Source organism: Salvelinus sp. IW2-2015, unplaced genomic scaffold, assembly GCF_002910315.2.
Source record: "Salvelinus sp. IW2-2015 unplaced genomic scaffold, ASM291031v2 Un_scaffold1411, whole genome shotgun sequence".
NCBI lineage: Eukaryota > Metazoa > Chordata > Actinopteri > Salmoniformes > Salmonidae > Salvelinus > Salvelinus sp. IW2-2015.
In genome coordinates, this window is record NW_019942890.1 from 121069 (window position 1) to 135938 (window position 14870).

Sequence of the window (14870 nt, forward strand, 5' to 3'; positions counted from 1 at the left end):
AGGAAGCCAGTGGGGAGGCCAGTGAGGAAGCCAGTGGGGAGCCAGTGGGGAGGCCAGTATGGAGATCAGTGGGGAGGTCAATGGGGAGGCCAGTGTGGAGGCCAGTGGGGAGGTTAGTGGGGAGGTTAGTGGGGAAGCCAGTGGGGAAGCCAGTGGGGAGGCCAGTGGGGAAGCCAGTGGGGAGGCCAGTGGGGAGGCCAGTGGGAGGCCAGTGGGGAGGCCAGTGGAAGGCCAGTGGGAGGCCAGTGGAGAAGCCAGTGTGGAGGCCAGTGGGGAAGCCAGTGTGGAGGCCAGTGTGGAAGCCAGTGTGGAGGCCAGTGGGGGAGGCCAGTGTGGAGTCAGTGGGGAGGTCAAGGGGAGGCAGTGGGGGCCAGTGGGGAGCCAGGTGTGGGGCAGTGGGAGGCCAGTGTGAGGCCAGTGTGGAGGCCAGTGGGGAAGCCAGTGTGGAGGCCAGTGGGGAAGCCAGTGGGGAGGCCAGTGGGGAGGCCAGTATGGAGGTCAGTGGGGAGGTCAATGGGAGGCCAGTGGGGGAAGCCAGTTGTAGGCCAGTGGGGAAGCCAGTGTGGAGCAGTGGGAAGCCAGTGTGGGAGGACAGTGGGGAGGCCAGTGTGGAGGTCAGTGGGAGGCCAGTGTGGAGGCCAGTGGGGAGGCAGTGTGGAGGCCAGTGGGGAGGCCAGTGTGGACACAAACTAGACATCGGATGTTTGAAACATCAGATTCTTACTCCAGACAATAACTCCTGGAAGATGTTTCCCTCTGATGTGCTGGATAAGACCCACTGTGTAGAGGATATGTCTGGTCATTAAGCCTTAAGAAGTTATTGTTCCTTTAAAAGCGGGACCCACATATCCAATAATCCCCCAACAGGAAGTTCTACTCTGATGTGTTGTGAAAGAGGATGTGACTCTGTCGGTTCTTCCCAGCATTGCGTTATCAGCAGAGCAGGGGATAGCAGGGGATAGCAGGGGATAGCAGAGGATAGCAGGGGATATAGCAGGCGGGATAGCAGGGGATGGCAGGGGATAGCAGGGGATAGGAGGGGATAGCAGGGGTATAGCAGGGGATAGCAGGGGAGAGGCAGGGGATAGGCAGGGGATGGATAGGAGAGAGGGGAGCAGGGGATGGCAGGAGGGGAATGGCAGGGGATAGCAGGGGATAGCAGGGGATGGAGGGGAATAGGAGAGCGGGATGAGCAGGGATAGGGAGGGGATAGAGGGGCAGGGGATGGGGGATAGCAGGGATTGCAGGCGGCCCAGATGGAATCCCTAGCCGTGCCCTAAGAGCATATGCAGACCAGCTGGCTGTTGTGTTCTCTGACATTTTAAATATTTCCCTAGCTCAGGCCACTATTCCCACCTGCTTCAAGATGTCCACTATCATCCCCCTACCAAGTAACTGAACTGAATGACTACCGACCCATAGCCCTCACGTCATCATGAAGTACTTTGAGATGCTAGTCCAAGACCGTATCACCTCCTCCCTCCCCGACACACCCGACCGAACTCCAATTCCCCTACCGCCCTGACCGATCCACGGGCAACGCAATCACCATRGCACTGCAGCCTGTGTAACGGATGTGAAATGGCTAGCTAGTTAGCGGTGGTGCGCGCTAATAGCGTTTCAATCGGTGACCTTGAAGTAATGGTTCCCCTTCCCCGTCGCCCCACAAAAGCCGCGGCCTTTGTGGGGCGACGGGTAACGATGCTTCGTGGGTGACTGTTGTTGTGTGCAGAGGGTCCCTGGTTCGCGCCCGGGTCGGGGCGAGGGGACGCCATAAAGTTAAACTGTTACACCTGCCCTCACCCACCTGGACAAAGGGAATGCATATGTGAGAATGCTGTTCATCGACTACAGCTCAGCGTTCAATACCATAGTGTCCTATTATCTCATTACAAAGCTCACGGCCCTGGGTCTGAACTCATCCCTGTGCAACTGGGTCCTGGAACTTCCTGACGGGCCGCCTCCAGGTGGTGAAGGTAGGCAACATTACTTTCTCAACACTGATTCTCAACACGGGACCCCACAAAGGTGCGTCCTCAGTCCCCTCCTGTACTCCCTGTATACCCATGACTGACTGTGTCAGACCACAGACCACGAAAACACCGGGTGATGATGTCAGACCACGGAAATACCAGGTGATGATGTCAGACCACTGAAACATCAGGTGATTATGTCAGACCACGGAAACACCAGGTGATGATGTCAGACCACGGAAACACCAGGTGATGATGTCAGACCACGGAAACACCAGGTGAATTGATGTCAGACCACGGAGAAATCAGGTGATGATGTCAGACCACGGACCATACCGGTGATGATGTCAGACCCCACGGAAAACCAGGTGATGATGTCAGACCACGGAAACACCAGGTGATGATGTCAGACACGGAAAAAACCAGGTGATGATGTAGACCAACGGAAACAAGGTGATGATGTCAGACACGGAAACATCAGGTGATGATGTCAGACCACGCACACATCAGGTGATGATGCAGACCACGGAAACACCAGTTGATGATGTAGAACCACGGAACACCAGGTTGATTGAGTCAGACACGGAAACACCAGGTGATGATGTCAGACCACGGAAACACAGGTGATGATGTCAGACCACGGAAACACAGGTGATGTCAGACACGGAAACACCAGGGCAGAAAATGGGTGAATGCTGCAGAGCACAACCTAACGCTGTATTCACAATATTACTTACCACTTTTACTTCCAACCAACTGCATCCCTTGTCTAAATCTTTTACTATTAGATGATAAAGTCAAAGTGAACCTCAGCTAAGGATAATGTTTTCAACTCAATGATAATGTCAGAGGGATAATTTTTCAAGCAGCTCTGAATATGATTATTCCCCAGCTCTCAGAGATTTGACCCTTTAAACTGCTGGGACTGTGATTCTACACAGTCGGAGAATCTGGGACAAGAAATCAGAGGTAGGTATCGGAGCCAAGAAATCAAGAGGTATGTATCAGAAATCAGAGGTAGGTATCAGAAATCAAGAGGTAGGTATCAGAAATCAGAGGTAGGTATCGGAGCCAAGAAATCAGAGGTAGGTATCAGAAATCAGAGGTAGTATCAGAAATCAGAGGTAGGTATCAGAAAGTCAGAGGTAGGTATCAGAAATCAGAGGTAGGTTATCAGAAAATCAGAGGTAGGTATACAGAATCATATGTACATCTTAAAGGAGGGGGGATACCTGAGTCAGTTTAACTGATGTATTCAACTGGGGTCTTCCGCATTTTAACCCGACCCCTCTGAATCAGAGAGGTGCTGTAACGTGAACCCACTAGAAGATCTGCCTTAATCGACATCCACGGCGCCCGGGGGGAAACAGTGGGTTAACTGCCTATCTCGGGGCAGAAGACACGACAGATATTTTTGAACAACTTTTTACCGTGTCAGCTCGGGATTCAATCCAGCAACCTTTGGTTGACTGTCGGCTCACTGCGCTAACTTCTAACACTCAGGCTCTAGCTACTGCAGTATATAATGGCCTAGTACTAAATTGTTTACTCAGTCCACTTAAATGAGTGATTAAACTGTATACTGTACTTTAAGGCCCAGATTAAATGTTTACTGTACATTTTAAAGGCCCAGATTAAATGCTTACTGTACATTTTAAAGGCCCAGATTAAATGTTTACTGTACATTTTAAGGCCCAGAATAATTTTACTGTACATTTTTAAAGGTCCAGATTAAATGTTTACTGATATTTTAAAGCGAGAATAAATGTTTCTGTTATTTTAAAGGTCCAGATTAAATGTTTACTGTACATTTTAAAGGCCCAGATTAAATATTTACTCTACATTTTAAAGGCCAAGAATTAAATGTTTACTGTACTTTTAAGGCCAGATTAAATATTTACTGTACATTTTAAAGGCCCAGATTAAATGTTTACTGTACATTTTAAAGGTCCAGATTAAATATTTACTGTACATCTTAACTGTCCATTTTACTGAAAACTATGATAGTTGGCTACCTAAATGTTAGCCAGAAATGATTTGATATTGAGATACAGTAAAAATGGCTGCATTGGGCCTTTAAGATATGATAACACAGATGTGTGTGTGTGGTGTGTGTGTGTGTGTGTGTGTGTGTGTGAGTGTGTGTGTGTGTGTGTGCTGTGTGTGGTGTGTGTGGTGTGTGCGTGTGCGTGTGCGTGTGTGTGTGTGTGTGTCACACTGAGGCAATATAGTAATAGGTTGTACCAAGACCTTTCTTATAAAAATGAGCTTTTCCTGTGAGCAGGCACTCACAGGAAAAAGCTCATTTTTATAAGAAAGTGCTTGGCACAGCCTATAACTACATGCCTACTATCTGTAGGCTCAGTGGTGAAACACCACACACACACCACACACACAAACCACACACACACAACACACACACCACAACCACCACACAGGGGGACACGTCATTCAGGGCAGGTATGAGCAGAGCCCACCTGTTTTAGCTGTATTATTTTGGAATTATAATACGTGTCACATATCAGTTTGCAAATAATGTAAAAAACATAATAATAATAATCATTGAGTTCATAAAGCCACATACAAACATGGTCTCTTTTTTTGTTTTCTTGAGTAAAGCAGCTCCAAAATGTAGGAGTTTCAGCCTAGCTCAGTGCTTTCTGTGGTGGTGGAGCAGCCAGCGGGAAATACAGAGTGTAGGGGTTGGTAATGTTCTCTAGTTGCGCCGTGATTGGCTTAGTGTTCTGTCACTCATGGAGACACTACGTCACCGCCAGGTCTAAGGGTAGAGCTAAAAAATTCAAGCCCCTTGGGTTCTGCCATAGAGTTACATTAGAAGTGCCCATCCAAGAACACTCAAGGTCATTGGCCACAGAAATAATGACGTCAAATCATGTCATATCTAACATAAATTTGATTGGACTGATCATGTCAACATCCTACTTTCAAAATCTTAGCTAGCAAGCTAGACAAGCTGTCACGCCTGCTCCCACTCCACCTCCCTGGCGCTCAAGGACGCCAGGCTGCCCAGCACTACGCACTCCTGCCACCATCATTACGTACACCTGTTTCCCTCGTCACGCGCATAAAACATATTGGCCATTGAACATAGGCATTACACAACAAGTTGGAAATCGCAAATTCAACAATGAGTGGTTTGGAAGGAATCAGTGGCAAACTGCAAGCATTGCAAAGCAATCCCTAGCCTGCTATTCAGTGGAGAGGGTGTGTGGTCCATGTCTGGGTTTAAGGGTCTCTTTTTCCAAGCTTAAAAGGATAAACATTCACACGCAACACCATGGGGCAGAAAAGGTTGAATACATTGGCCATGCTGTCAATCCAGCATGACTTATTCCGCGTTCAAAACAACTGGAAACTCAGAACCGGAAAATCTCAGACTTCAGTGAGTTCCCCGACAACTGGGAACTCGGGGGAAAAAAAGAGCTCTGAATGGGKAAATACGTTTTGAATGGTCATCCAACTCGGAATTCCAAGTCGGGAACTCGTGCCTCTTTCTAGAGCTCTGACCTCAAGATCACTGACCACATGATTGGGCCTTGTTTTTCTTCTGATTTCCCAGTTGTCTTCAAAGCACCATAAATCCAGAGAATGCCAGACTTTGATGACAAAGTTTGATGACAAAATTTGCCCACATGAAGGACTGCTGTGCCACCTTCCTGTGAAAACAGCACAACAAGGTGAGTCCAAAAACGTATTGTATGCTGCTGCATAAAGGATGTAATATGCCAGGGAGATATGTGTACTGTAGCTAAYAAAGTAATACTAAMTGTTTGTTGTGTAGTKAGCTGTTAGTAGCCCATGTGCCTCACCCTAATAATTTGATCCCTTTCCCCCTCAGGYCTTAGCTTACTTTCAAAATCTTAGCTAGCCGTCATCATCATGAATCAAGTCAACAATCTACTGACAAATCCTTTTTAATCCTTGTCATATGAAGAGAAATAATGAAGAGAAATAATAGACGTATCGGTGATCATCAGCCATTGGACATTAACATTACACAACAAGTTGGAAATTGCCAATTCAACAATGAGTGGTGTGGAAGGAATCAGTGACAGTGGCTAACTACAAGCATTGCAACTGGGAAGTCGGGAATAAACGAACTCCGACTGGGAAAATACGTTTTGAACGGTCATCCAACTCGGAATTGTAAATCCGGCCTCTTTCTCTTTGTTTGATGACAAAATTTGCCCACGAAGGACCGCCGTGCCACCCTCCTGTTCAAGTGTGCACATCACAACAAGGTGAGTTCAAAAATGTKTTYTATGRTGCTTCATAAATGATGTAATATGCCAGGGAGATATGTATACTGTAGCTAAGAAAGTAATACTAAGTGTATGTTGTGTAMTAAGCTGTTAGTAGCCCATGTGKCTCACRCTAATAATTTGGTCTATTTTCACCTCTTAATTTCGCCTACTGTTCTGACTTGGTGGTGCACATTAACCTGTTTTTGAGAAATGTAATCATTGAATATTGTAAGAGCTTTCATTGTCTGCTTAAATGCCCACTTTTTTTATCCTACGGTTCTGACTTGGTGTACAGGGAGCATACTGTAAGAACAGCCCATGTTCTGTATTCTGTCGCTCTACYTTTCAAAAGTGCTGAAAAAATAGTTATGTTGCCTATCTCGCTCACTAATGTCTTCATCCAAATTACGGATTGCCTCTTATCTGCTCGTAGTCCCCTTATGCCATAGTTTGTACATCTCAATTGTCACATTTGTTTAAACAAGTCAGCCATATCAGCTGTTTTAAAAAAGGAAGTAAATGAGGCTGAATGAACTGTTTKGCTGCCAGACAAGACTCCGCTGATAGCCAGGTGTAGCAGAGGTAAGGATTCACTCCATGGTGCTGAAAAGAAAGGCATGATGTTGGGACAACTTTATGTAGGCTCTAACAGTTTGTGGTCACCTTTATAGTGCAATTAATGCATTGTTTAGTGTTGTGTAGTGGCTTTGCTGGCATTTTCCTAAAACAAATTTGGGGAGTTTGCTCCTCCACCAAGATTGACATGCTTAAAATCGTCACTGTGTAGACTACAACAAAAGCATATAGATTACTCACGTATCCTGCGCAGCGGCGGTTGTGGCCTTGCCATGCTGCGGCTGATGTGGTAGGAGAAGCGCATAGTTTTGAACTGTCTGGAGAAGGAACCGGTACTGGCTGCGGTCTCCGGGGCCATCGGCGGGCTGAAGCTCGTCACTAAAGCGCTCTTCGGTCGGTTCAACTGCATACCTGCCTGATCACGGTTTACACAGGCATAGCCTAAAGGACAGGATGCGGGTTATCTCACAAAAGTGAATAAGATTATATTCCAGGCTTGTGGAGTTAAATCCCCCCCCAAAAAGCAGGCCTTTCCCACGAGTGGTTCGTTGGTTCGAGTCGTTGTCCGGTATCAGACTCCTGGTTGAAATGGGCTCTAGTCTTTTATCCAGCAAACTGCAGTCCTCCTCCGTGAGCTGCASTGTACGATTGGAACCCCGATCAAACTCTCTATCAACGACGGAAAAAGCCATCAAATAGATATTGATTTTATTTACTAATTATTTTACCAACCAATTCCCCCCCCAATTTTTTTTTTTTTACATTTACTGTACAATATAATGAAAAGAAATGCAACCAAATGTACTGCAACCTAGGCTAGACGAGGTTGCAATCCACACGGATACATATAGCAATTGTTGCACTAAAGTTACAATAAACAAACAGAAATTGGCCACATTGTTCCAACACAGATTGGCTAACTCTTGGGGAAATGGGAAGGCTACAAACTATCTTCTTTACGACTGTATCCAAATATTTTAGGCTACCCCCCCCCAAAAAAAAACTAACCGCACGTTACATACAGCTAACATCTCGATAAAAGACCATGCGCATTCTGGACTAAACACTTTTCCTCCGTCCGACCCAGTATTATTTGAGAAAATAAACGTGTTTGAAAGGCCATGCGCAAAACAAAAAAGGGGTTAAATATTGTACACATTAGGTCTTTTATAAAAGTGTACGCTCGTCTCTGCTCACATCTTTCCTTCTGTTTCTGTCCTCCACTTTCCTCTGGAAACGGTCATCCAAAATATGCGATCTCAGCTTCTTTAGTCTACTTAACTTTCTACATTCAGACCCCGTCTTCAAACTTTTTCAAACTCCTCCTTCCAAAGTAAAAAAAAAAATGTAGATTCAAACCTTTCGTTTGTTTTTGGTGCATTCATTTTGTCGTCAATTTCATGTGCGTTTTTGTATTTACGATCCCCCAGCTTGTTATTTATCCATTCTTTGTGTGAAACCTTCTACAACGCAGTCGAGCTGCAATTCCTTCAATGCGTTGAAGTTAACCCCCCCCCCTTCTCTCCTCTTCCCCTCTATTCCTCTGCTTCTGTGTGCGTTATTCTGTCTCTCAGCCCCCCTTCTTCGCAATCTCTCTCTCTCCCCTCCTCCACCATCTCGCTCTCCCTCCTTCCTTCCTTCCCAACATCTGGTTTTCATTTTCTCTCTTTTTTTTTTTGCCTGAAATTTGATGCAAAGCAAAAACGTTGACAAGATCTCAGTTGTTTTTTTTCATCCCCTAAAAGTCAACATTTGTAACTGGCTTCCATTTTGTGATTAGAATTAACGGTTTTGTAAAATCTGTAAATGATGGCAAATAAAATATCCACAAAGCGAATGCAGTAGCGTTTGATAGACCAAAGATAGAACATCTTATTCAAAAATAATTGACATTAATATGGAGCTGGTTCCGTCTTTGCTGCTATAACAGCCTCCCCTCTTCTGGGAAAGTTTACACTAAATGTTGGAACATTGCTGCCGGGACTTAATGAGGTCGGCACTGATGTTGGTCGATTAGGCCTGGCTCGCAGTCGCCATTCCAATTCATCCCAAAGGTTTTCGACAGGGTTGAGGTGAGGGCTCTGTGTAGGCCAGTCAAGATCTTCCACACAGATCTCGACAAACCATTTCTGTATGGACCTCGCTTTGTGCATTGTCATGTTGAAACAGGAAAGGACCTTCCCCAAACTGTTGCGACAAAGTTGGACATTTCCACTTCACAATAACAGCACTTACAGTTGATCGAGGCAGCTCTTGCAGGGCAGAAATTTGATGAACTAACTTGTTGGAAAGGTGGCATCCTATGACGGTCACATGTTGAAAGTCACTGAGCTCTTCAGTGAGGCCATTCTACTGCCAATGTTCGTCTATGGAAATTGCATGGCTGTGTGCTCAATTTTATACACCTGTCAGCAACGGGTGTGGCTGAAATATAACCCACTAATTAGAAGGGTGTCCACATACTTTTTTATATATATAGTGTATGTATAGTGTATATATTGTGTATGAATGCATAGTGTACATATAGTGTATGTATATATAGTGTATAAATAGTGTATGTATGTATAGTGTGTATATAGTGTATATATGTATAGTGAATGTATATAAAGTGTATGTATAGTGTATATATAGTGTACATATAGTGTATGTATGTATGTATGTATGTATGTATGTATATTTAGTGTGTATATAGTGTATGTATATATAGTGTATGTATGTATAGTGTATATATAGTGTATATAGTGTATATATGTATAGTGTATATATAGTGTATATATATAGTGTATGTATAGTGTATATATAATATGTATATATAGTGTATATATATATAGTGTATGTATAGTGTATAAATGGTTTGTGTATGTATAGTGTATCTATAGTGTATGGATGTATAGTGTATCTATAGTGTATCTATAGTGTATGTATAGTGTATGTATGTATAGTGTATATGTAGTGTATTTATAGTGTATGTATAGTGTATATATAGTGTATATATGGTATGTGTATGTATAGTGTATATATAGTGTATCTATAGTGTACTAATATAGTGATTAGTATAGTGTATATACTGGATATATAGTTAGAATTAAGTGTGTATAGTTATAGTGTATATATGTGTATCTTATAGTAGTATATATAGTATATATAGTGTATAATAGTGGATATATATATAGTGTATATATGTGTAGTAGGTATTATTATAGTGTAGATATAGTGTTATATATATAATAGTAATAGTGTCTATAGTGTGATTATAAGTGTATATATAGTGATAATAGTGTATATAGTGTATCTATAGTTGTATAATATAGTTAATATATAATGATGTCTAGAGTGAGTATAGTGTATCTTGTATATCAGTAGTATATAGTGATATGTGTATAACGTATATATAAGTGTATAGTGTATGTATGTGTATATATAGTGTATATGTATATTGTAATATATAGTGTATTATGGTACGTATATTGTGTACTATATGTGTATATACTGTATATAAGTGTGTAATCAGCTATCACTACAGTCAAAAGTTTTAGAACACCTACTCTCCATTCAAGGGTTTCTTTTATTTTTACTATTACTACAATGTCAGAATAACTAGTGAAGACATCAAAATAAGAAATAACACATATGGAAATCATTAGTAACCCAAGAAAAACACACTTCAAATAGTCACATTATGCCGTTGATGACAGCTTTGCACAACTCTGTTCTGATGGGTAGGTTGTTTCTAAAACGTTTGACCCGGTAGTGTAAAATATATATATATAGTTATATTTTAAATCAACTACACTGCATTTAGATGCAAGTCTGATCAACCATAAAAGGAATCTAATTGTCCAAAAAGTGTTAAAAAAGAACTTGATTGTTCAATTCTAACATAGGATTATCAATAATACTACAGATAGAAATGGTGTTTATTTTATAGCACTAATTCAATTCTCCAGGGCTAATTTCGTTACCAAGTGGCATGTTAATCTCTAGATTTAAGACAGGAAAACAATAATACCTTACATTTTAAGCACAAATGTTGCAGAACAATGACACATTTATTCTTTCTTCAGCAATAATGACTTAAAAAAAAAAAACATTTTTAAAAATATAGTTTTTCAGCAAATAACACTCTTACTCAGACGACTTACATCTTAAACGCTAGGTGAGGAGGTGCAAGGTTGTGTGTGGGTGGGGGGGGGGGGGCAGGCGTGTGGATTCATAAGAACTACTTTGAAGAGGCTAGGTTTCAGATATTTTCAGCAAGGAACAAGAACTCTTTCTTTCCTAGCTTAGGGGGAAGCGGGTTATGACGATTGGAAGCCAGGATAGGAGAAGAGCTGGGACTGGGCAGAGTGGGGAGAGCTGCCCTGTTATAGGGGTGGGAGGACCAAGAGGCCAGAGGTGGCGGTACGGAGTGCTACGGGTTGATGTGTAGGGTTGGAGCAGAGCCTGAAGGTAGGGAGAGGCAGTTCCTCTCGCTGCTCCATAGGCAAGTATCATGGTCTTGTAGTGGATGCGAGCTTCGACTGGAAACCAGTGGAATGTGCGGAGGAGCGGGGAGACATAGAAGGACTTGGGAAGGTTGAACATCAGGCGGGCTGCAGCGTTCTGGATAAGTTGCAGGGGTTTGATGGCACAAACAGGGAGCCCAGCCAACAGAGAGTTGCAGTAGTCCAGACGGGATGACAAGTTCCTGCATTAGGACCTGCGTCTCTTCCTGTGTGAGGAAAAGGTTGTACTCTATAGACGTTGTGGAGCATGAACCTGCAGGAGCGAGTCACTGCTTTGATGTTTGCAGAGAACGACAGGGTGTTGTCCAGGGTCACATCAAGGTTCTTTGCACTCTGGGAGGGCGACACCGTGGAGTTGTCAACCGTGATGGAGAGGTCTTGGAGCGGACAGGCCTTCCCGGGGAGGAAGAACAGCTCTGTCTTGATGCAGAGATGCGTGTCACCACCAGGGTGTCAGAAAGGGGGGGAGGGGTAATGACAGAGCTGCAATGATAGGAGACCATGTGAGGACTTGGTGTAGGCTCGGTCCTAATTGATGTGCTCTCTGTCCCCTGGAGCTGCATGGCAAATGGTCCAGGAACAAAGGACAATGCCCAAGGACTAGTCAGCCCTTCCCTCTCTGAGGGGCCAAAATGTATCTCTTTGTTACAGTATCCAGAGGACTGACTATTGTGATAGAATAAGGTTATAGTATCCAAGTCTGGTATTGATCTGAAACTTGTTCCCTGAGGATATAACGCCATTTCTAAACTATATGGAAGTATGATCTCTGTGGCAACTGGTATCTCTGTAACAGGGAGAACTCTGAATTACTTTATTATACAAAAAAGGGGTTTGATTATTTTCTCAGTAATTCTGTCTTATTTGCATTTGTCTCATCCCCTTATCACACAAGCCTTTAGATGCTGTGACACCCTGTGGACATTGGGTCCTGGAGGTCAGGTTACACTGTACACTTGGTATTGTTTGATTGGTCAAATGGTGGTTGGTCTTGGATTGAATGGTTACACATCTTCCGATGTTCTAAATGGAAAATAAAATGCCTTTGTTCTCTCTCTCTTATTCTGTATCCACGGAGGAAGGTTGTATCATCATTTCATTTGCTTCTAGGCCTAGTAAGCATCTCTTTGTTCATGCTTTGTCCTGTATGTTAACCTTAAGATCTGTACGCTTGGGAATAGTGACTTGCTTGTTAATTCTTTTTTAACTTTATACCTTGTACGTGAATCCATTCGATGTACAAAGTCAATGAAATATCTGCCTTTGATATAGACCATCCTCAGACCAGTTCTTGCTAGTCAATGTCAACTCATTGCCTAATATATTATATATTTTGTATATTTTGATTATCTTTATGGAGTCAGATTAATATGTTAATAGGCAAATTACTTAGTCTCATTATGAGTCACATGTGAGGTATATACAGTTGAAGTRGGAAGTTTACATACACCTTAGCCGAATACATTTATACTCAGTTTTTCACAATTCCTGACATTTAATCCAAGTAAAAATTCCCTTTTAGGTCAGTTGGGATCACCACTTTATTTTAAGAATGTGAAATGTCAGCATAGTAGCAGAGAGAATGATTTATTTAGGCTTTTATTTCTTTCATCACATTCCCAGTGGGTCAGAAGTTTACATACACTCAATTAGTATTTGGTAGCATTGCCTTCAAATTGTTTAACTTGGGTCAAACGTTTCGGGTAGCCTTCCACAAGCTTCCCAAAATAAGTTGGGTGAATTTTGGCCCATTCCTGACCCAGCTGGTGTAACTGGGTCAGGTTTATAGGCCTCCTTGCTCGCACACGCTTTTTCAGTTCTGCCCACAAATTTTCTATGGGATTGAGGTCAGGGCGTTGTGATGGTCACTCCAATACCTTGACTTTGTTGTCCTTAAGCCATTTTGCCACAACTTTGGAAGTATGCTTGGGGTCATTGTCCATTTGGAAGACTCATCTGCGACCAAGCTTTAACTTCCTGACTGATGTCTTGAGATGTTGCTTCAATATATCCACATAAATTTCTTGTCTCATGATGTCATCTATTTTGTGAAGTAAACCAGTCCCTCCTGCAGCAAAGCACCCCCACAACATGATGCTGCCACCCCCMTGCTTCACGGTTGGGATGGTGTTTCTTTGAATTGCAAGCCTCCCCTTTTTCCTCCAAACATAACGATGGTCATTATGGCTAAACAGTTCTATTTTTGTTTCATCGACCAGAGGATATTTCTCCAAAAAGTATGATCTTTGTCCTCATGTGCAGTTGCAACCGTAAGTCTGGCTTTTTATGGCGGTTTTGGAGAGTGGCTTCTTCATTGCTGAGCGGTCTTTCAGGTTATGTCGATATAGGACTCGTTTTACTGTGGATATAGATACCTTTGTACCTGTTTCCTCCTCCAGCATCTTCACAAGGTCCTTTGCTGTTTTTCTGCGATTGATTTGCACTTTCGACCAAAAGTACGTTCATCTCTAGGAGACAGAACGCATCTCCTTCCTGAGCGGTATGACGGCTGCGTGGTTCCATGGTGTTTATACTTGCGTACTATTGCTTGTACAGATGAACGTGGTACCTTCAGGTGTTTGGAAATTGCTCCCAAGGATGAACCAGACTTGTGGAGGTCTACAATTTTTTTCTGAGGTTTGGCTGATTTTCCCATGATGTCAAGCAAAGAGGCACTGAGTTTGAAGGTAGGCCTTGAAATACATCCACAGGTACACCTCCAATTGACTCAAATGATATTAATTAGCATATCAGAAGCTTTTAAAGCCATGACATAATTTTCTGGAATTTTCCAAGCTGTTTAAAGGCACAGTCAACTTAGTGTATGTAAACTTCTGACCCACTGGAATTGTGATACAGTGAATTATAAGTGAAATAATGTCTGTTAATAATTGTTGGAAAATGTACTTGTGTCATGCACAAAGTAGATGTCCTAACCGACTTGCCAAAACTATAGTTTGTCAACAATAAATTGGTGGAGTGGTTAAAAAACGAGTTGTAATGACTCCAACCTAAGTGTATGTAAACTTCCGACTTCAACTGTATAATATCATATAAACTGTATATACACACGTCAAATATTACTGTCCACTATGTTGGTGTATGGAGAGAAGTATAGAGGTCCAAGAACCTATCCCTGGGGGACACCAGTAGTGAGAGTACGTGGTGCAGACACAGATCCTCTCCACGCCACTTGGTAGGAGTGGCCTGTCAGGTACTGTAGGATACAATCCAATAGTGTGCAGAACCTGAGACACCCCAGCCCTGAGAGGGTGGAGAGGAGAATCTGATGGTTCACGGTGTCAAAGGCAGCGGATAGATCTAGGAGGATGAGAACAGAGGAGAGAGAGCCTCTGCGTTGGAAGTACGGAGAGCCTCTGTGACACAGAGAGGAGCAGTCTCGGTTGAGTGACCCGTCTTGATGCCTGACTGGTTAGGGTCAAGATGAAGATAGTTCTGAGAGAGATAGCGACAGAGTTGGTCATAGACGGCACACGCTCAAGTATTTTGGAAAGGAAAGAAAGAAGGGATACTGATCTGTAGTTTTTGAC

The 14870-nt window shown here is 43.2% G+C and overlaps 1 pseudogene; it reads right to left on the reverse strand.

Moving 5' to 3' along the window:
• The window catches only part of LOC112070741 (FYVE, RhoGEF and PH domain-containing protein 1-like), a 122686-nt pseudogene extending 114372 nt beyond the window's left edge, over positions 1-8314 (reverse strand).
• Between the last annotated feature and the right edge of the window lie 6556 nt (positions 8315-14870).